Consider the following 6,925-nt stretch of genomic DNA (forward strand, 5'->3'; position numbering starts at 1 on the left):
GAAGGGTGGGCTGAAAGGTGAAAAGGGGAACCACCCTGCAGGTCTCCTCCCTCACTCCTCTCTGGCTCAGCCCTCCAAGACCCCCTGGAGGCAGCTTCTCCTGGGGTCCCCTCACTCCCACTCCGCTGTGCTATGACAGTGGAGTGGGGGGTGGTTGAGTCCACTCTGTGGGGGTGTTTCGTGCCTGGTGAGGAATGTACTGGTGGGAGGATGATGCTCCAGAAACCAGGCCCCTTTGCAGCCTCAAAGCGAGGGCCGACATACTCTTAGGGGTCCCATGAGCTCCCCATAAAAAGTGCTCTCAGAGGGCAGCCCAGACCTCTGGCCAGGCTGTTAGGCTGGGTCTTCCACCCAGGGCAACTAGAGAGCAGCTGGGTGAGAACTTTCTCCCCACTGCTCTGCGGCTGAATTCTCACGGTTTTCCAGGGCAGTTGGACCATACAAGTTGAGTTCAGGAGAGCTGGGCTGTCCTGGAGGAGGGCAGTGTCCAGGAGCATTTGCTTTGCATGCGGCCAACCCCAGACGAACTCTGGTTCGATTCCAGGCATCCCATATGGTCCCCCCAGCCTGCCAGGAGTGATTTATGAGCGCAGAGCCAGGAGTTACACCTGAGTACAGCCGGGTGTGAACCCCCCCCCAAAATCTGGTACATATACACAATGGAATACTATGCAGCTGGCAGCCCTACTTTAAAGAGGAAGTGCTTGAGGCTTCGAGAGGGCAAGCACCTTGCCCCAGGTCACACAGCCTGCAGGCACTGACTACTCCTAGGCCTCCCAAAGCCCAAGGTTTAGCTTGGGAATGGAGGTTCCCTGAAGTGACCCTGAAGAGGGGGTGGAGCAGGAAACTGGGAGCCTGGAGACACAGCCACCCTCTGGCAGGGGGGCCTGCAGGGTTCAACAGGGGTGTGGGGACTGGGGGTTTTGTCTGGTTCCATAGGGGCGCGGGCAGCCCCGTGAGGAGAGTCCAGAACCCTGGAGGCAGGGTTCAGGGGTAAGGTTTGAGCCCAGTGTCAGGAAAGTCAGGTCGGGCTTGACCTGGAGGTGATGGTCAGGGGAACTAAGGCAGCCAGGCTGGCTGTCCGGGCCTCTCAACTCCATGTCCACTGGGCTGAATCCTGGGGGTGCTGGTTCCCTTCTCTGTACAGAGAAGCTGACCCATGTGCCCAGTGTGTGTGTGTTTATATGTATATGTGTTCGTATATATTTGTGGGGGTGCAGGGTCTCCTAGGGAAGTTCAGCCTTCCTAGACCGGCCTCAGCCCCCCCTCACTGGCTGTGTCCACTGCAGGCCCTGGACATGGTGCCTGCACTTTTGGTGCTTGGGACCCACCCCGTCAGGGTCAGTGCCCTGTTAGGTCACCTTCCCCTGGGCGAGGCAAGGGAAGAGCAGCTCCTGGAGTGACCAGTCCAGACCCGGGATCCCACAGGCACAGGCCTCCCATGAACACAGCTGCCCCTGGAGCAGCATCTGGTGCCCACTTGCTGCCCTTGGCTCCTGTTAGGTATGCTAGGAAGCACAAGGGTCCCTGCTGGGTTCCAAAGGGCATGAGAGGGGCTGGGCAGAGGGCCACAGAAATCTTGGGCGACCCTTTGGAATCTTCTCCCCCAGTGTGAGCGGGAAGGGGCCGGAGTGACAGGGCAACAGGGAATTGTACCGGCTTATAAGGAGCCAACCTGGATTCTGGCCAAGGAGCCCTGATTTGGCTGGGTCTCTGGGCATCCCGCCCCACTCCACATGATTGGTTCAGGCCTGGTCCCCCAAAAGGTGCTGTTGGTGGGTGCACAACCCCCAGCTCTTTCTCCAGAGCCCTGAATCGGCTTCCAGCCTTCATCCAGTGCCCACCAAGTGCTCCAGGAGGACGAGGTTGAGACAAGTTATGAAACTGATGAGAGCACCCTTTTGTGGTCCACGCAGTCTGGTGGAGACAGCGCAGGAGCAAGACCAGGTAAAGGATTGAGGCAACACGTAGGATAGAAACAAGGGCTCATGTGACCGAGAGGAGAACCTCTGTGGTTGAGAAGGGCACTTTGTGGCTGCAACAAGGACCCCCATTACGGAGTCGAGCACTTTGCGGCTGGGCTGAGCGCCTCCACCCAGAGCTCAGCCCTATGGCGTGAGACACACACTCAGAGGTGCCCCTCGCTCCTCACTGACTTCACTGGCCATTTCATCGCACAAAGAAACCTGCACCGCTGAGCTGATGCTTCTATCTCCTTCTACTAGCCTGACAACTCCAGACCAATTTTCTCTCTGCCAGTTCTGAACTCTTCCCTTCTGCAGGATGCCTGACCTGCAGCCTAGTCACCAGGGCCTGGGACCGTGCACATGTCCTCTGGGTGATCTAGGCTGTCCCTCAGGTAAGGGGTTCACTGTCCCTCAGGTGAGGGATCACTGCCCATCATCCTGGAGGCTCAGCAAAATCCTACCCCATAATCAGCCACATTTCACTCCCACTAGGCTGTGGGTTATCTCCTTTGGGGCCTTGGGATGCAGAAAGCTCGGTGTGTGAGGACATTTGCTTGGGAGAGGGGAGCTGGGTATTCAGGAAGGTGGGTGAACCCCAATAGTAAGTTGTGATGATGCTCTGTGGGGCGTCTGTGGGACAGGGCAGGGCCACTGGGCCTTGGGGAGCAGTTTGGCACTGGTGGCAAGTGTCAGGGGTCCTTGAGCTGAAGAAGGAACAGACAGAGCCAGCCAAGACTGGGGTGGTGCTCAGCGGACCCACCCCCTGGCTGTGTCCCTATGCCCCCAGGAGCATATTTGGGACCCTGGTGACTGTAGGTAAGATACTGTAGGTAAGCCTCTTTAATGGCTCCAAGTCCATGAGCTTTTGGGGACAGGTCATGCGTGAAGGCTCCCCAGCCTGTGGCCTGGGCCCCACTTTTTTTTTTTAGCTGGCAGGAAGCTGCAGCCACGAAGCTTCACTGCAGGGAGCCCCCCACCCCCTCCCTGAGGCTTTTTTTGCCGATGCGGCACTTCTGGCCGCCCTGGCCAAAGCCCAGCAGGCTGAGCTCAGCCCCCAGGCATGCCCTTCGCCCCTCCTGCAGCTGACGCCTCCTCTGGGTCTCTGGGGGCTGCCGGGCTCGAGGCCTCCCCAGGACACAGCCAAGCCCCTCCTGCCTGGGCTCCAGGGGCTCCCCCGGCCCAGCTCTGCCTTGTCCCTGCTGACTGTGCCTGTCGGGGCATCTTCTTCTCTTCCTTCTCTCTCTATTACCACCTCTGTTTCCCTTGGACCCCCACATGGCATCTGCCACCCACTTCCGGGACCCCACAGGAAGACAGGAAGCCGCTCCTTGGAGTAAGAGCCTGCATGTTTCCCAAGTATTATGCACACACACACACACACACACACACACACACACACCACACACACACACACACACACACACACACACACACACACACACACACACACACACACACACACACACACACACACACACACCACTTGCCTCTCTGCTCACCTACTCCTGAACGTCTCTGGGTAGTGACTCAGGCTCAAGGGACCCAGACAACTGAGGTGGAGCCAAGTGACTGTGTGGGGGCTGAGATGGTGCTGGAGCATGGACGGGATTGTGGGCCCATTTCCTGCCCATCCCACTCTTCCCCCAAGGTCTGAGCTCGGCCTTCATAGGAAAGAGCAGGGAGGGCTCCTGGGTGTTAGGAGTACAGGTATCCCATGGGGAGAGTCACAGCAGTGGAGACACAGGAAGGACCCAGGGCAGCCTCAGGGGCAAGGGGAGGCTGACTCACCTGCTGAGTGAGCTGTGAGGAAGGACCCTGGAGCTGTTGGCTACTAAGAAAGCCTGGGGAGACAGTGCAGAGGAGGGCCCTTGCCTTGCATGAGCCCCATCTGGGTTTGATCCTCAGTCTTTGATAGGATCCCTCAAACCTTGCCAGGAGCCAGAAGTACAGTCTGAGGTCTGGAGTAACCCCTAAGCACTGCTGGGTGTTGCCCCAAAATCAAATCAAATCAAATCAAACCTGAGCCAAGATTCCAGCTGTTTCCTCCTACTCCTCCTCTTTCTCTTCAGCCTGCATCCAGCAGGTTTGCACTGTCACCGTAGCTTGTGAGTGTGTTTGTGTGAAGGCACGGTGCACATACGTGCATGCACATGTGACATGTGTCTTTGAGGCATGTATGAGTTGATTTGCCTGCATGTGTGTGGGACCCCATTTGTATGCCTGAATACAAGTTTGTGTTCATGCTCATATGTCATATATGCCATGTGTCGTATGGCATGTTACACATGTCATGAATGCATGTGTAACATGCACAAACCACTGTGTACAAGTATTACACACATGTGTATGTGTGTTGTGTGTGCTGTGCAAATGCACGTGCCGTGTATATTCCTCTAGACTGGGTCAGTAGGATCCTGATGCCATTTCCTTGCTACTGTGTCTAATGTTTCCACATCACTGCAAGGTCATCTCTGAGCTCGAGCCATTTCCCCAAATAGGGGGCAGCTGGGCTTGGAGCCTGAAAGCATCCACGTTTGGAGCTCCTGTGGTACAGGGAGTGACTACAGCTTCCCAGAGGGCTGTGGCACCTCTGCAGACTGCCATCCCATGCCAGAGCAGAGGTGCTCTTTGCCTGCTTGTTAAACTGAGGGTCAGAGGCCAGCTCCTGCCAGGTATGGGGCTTGGGGAGGCCCCATGCCGGAGGCCTTCTCCCAAACCTGGGGAGTGCTGGAAGGCTTGGCAGGCCCCTAGCTGTCCCCCTCTTTCTCCCCTGACTCCAGGCCTTCCCTGGGTGCCAGCTCAGATGGCCACAAGTGGGTTCAGGTGGACTCTTAGGGGTTCTCAGGCTTCCCCTCTCCTTTCGTACTCCAGCGGGGAGATGCCTGGGGAGGAGGGCGGGCAGACATCTGGCTTCCGGGTTCCCCTTTGACTCTGGAGGTCAGCTCTTGCCAGGTATGGGGTTTGGGGAGTCCCTATGCAGGAGGCCTTTTCCCTAACTTGGGGAGTGCTGGGAGGCTTGGCAGGCCCCCAGCCATCCTTGTCTTTTCCCCCTGACTCCAGGCCTTCCCTGGGTGTCAGCTTAGATGGCCAGAAGTGGGTTCAGATGGGCCTTTAGGGGTCCTCAGGCTTCCCCCTCCCTCCGTACTCCAGTGGGGAGGTGCCTGGGGAGGAGGGCGGGCAGACATCTGGCTTCCGGGTTCCCCTTTGACTCTGGAGGTCAGCTCTTGCCAGGTATGGGGTTTGGGGAGTCCCCATGCTGGAGGCCTTCTCCCAAGCCTGGGGAGTGCTGGGAGGCTTGGCAGGCCCCCAGCCATCCTTGTCTTTTCCCCCTGACTCCAGGCCTTCCCTGGGTGCCAGCTCAGAAGGCCAGACGTGGGTTCAGGTGGACTCTTAGGGGTTCTCAGGCTTCCCCCTCCCTCTGTACTCCAGGGGGGAGGTGCATGGGGATGAGGGCGGACAGATAACTGGCTTCTGATTTCCCCTTTGATTCTGGAGGCCAGCTCTTGCCAGGTATGGGGTTTGGGGAGTCCCCATGCTGGAGGCCTTCTCCCTAACCTGGGGAGTGCTGGGACGGCCCCCAGCCGTCCCCTTCTTTCTCCCCTAGACTCCAGTCCTTCCCTGGGCGTCAGTCCAGGTGGACTCTATAGGGGTCATCAGGCTTTCCCCCTACCTCTCCCTACACTAGTAGGAATGCCCTTTGGGAGGAGGGCAGGCCGTTCTAGCACTGGTTTATGTTGGGACAGTCACTGGAAATTTTTTCTCCTTGGTTTCCTATTGATAGTATTGTATGCATATAGTTTATGTATGCATAATATCCATCTTGTATTGTGACCTTGATACTGCCCTACAAAGCTTATTTTTAATCTTTTACTGCCTCAGTCCCAACCCTTATTTCCCCCCATCTTCCCATGTAGGTGCAGCTCATGACATGAAGCTCACCACATAGAGTGATGAGTGCAGTTAGAGAAATAACTACACTGAAAACTATCATAACAATGTGAATGAATGAGAGAAATAGAAAGCCTGTCTTGAGTACAGGTGTGGGTGGGGTGGGGAGGAGGGAGAACTGGGAATTGGTGGTGGGAATCTTGCACTGGTGAAGGGGGGATGTTCTTTACATGACTGTAATCATACAACTACAATCATATTTGTAATCACGGTGTTTAAATAAAGATAATTAAAAAATAATGAAGTAAGAAAGTAGGCATGTTTAAAAAAAAATAAACTGAGGGTCAGAGTAGTTTATCCTGGAACATGCTGATGAGGTTGACTATGGTCTGGGTGGAGGGGAAGGGCTGTTGAGAGGCGTCAGATCAGAAGAGGTGCCTACCCATGAGGGGACCTATGAGGGTGACATCTGCCTGGTGCCCCAGAGTCCTGCTCATAGAGTCGCCCCCCCTACCCCCGAGGATAGAAAAACTCTGAATGAGCCACTCCAGAAGCTGCCAAGATTCGCAGCAAAGACCCTCCCAAATTCAGCACCCTGATGGTCCAGCAGCTGCAGTTTTTTGTTGTTGTTCTTGGTTTAATTAAAATTTTTAATCTCTCTTGCCCCTCTCTGCAAATATTTTTGCTGGTTTCTTTACTTATTTATGTAATTTCTGGTGCTGGAACTACCCACAGCATCTAAAACATGTGTAATGACTAGCTCTTTGCCAATATTTTTTAATATGCTTTTGTTTGTTTTGGGGTCACATCCGGTGGTACTCAGGGGTTACTCTTGGCTCTGCACTCAGAAATTGCTCCTGGCAGGCTCAGGGACCATGTGGGTTGCCACAAATTGAACCTGGGTCCTTCCCAGGTCAGCCATGTGTAAGGCAAATGCTCTACTGCTGTGTTATTGCTCTGGCCTCCAACTCCAGTTCATAACACGCAACTGGCCACTGCAGCATTTCAAGGGGTGGCCGTCCCAGGGATTGGGATTGTACATGGGCTCCTTCTGCAAGTTTCACCCCTGT

This window comes from Suncus etruscus, chromosome 10, assembly GCF_024139225.1.
Source record: "Suncus etruscus isolate mSunEtr1 chromosome 10, mSunEtr1.pri.cur, whole genome shotgun sequence".
In the NCBI taxonomy this organism is placed as follows: domain Eukaryota; kingdom Metazoa; phylum Chordata; class Mammalia; order Eulipotyphla; family Soricidae; genus Suncus; species Suncus etruscus.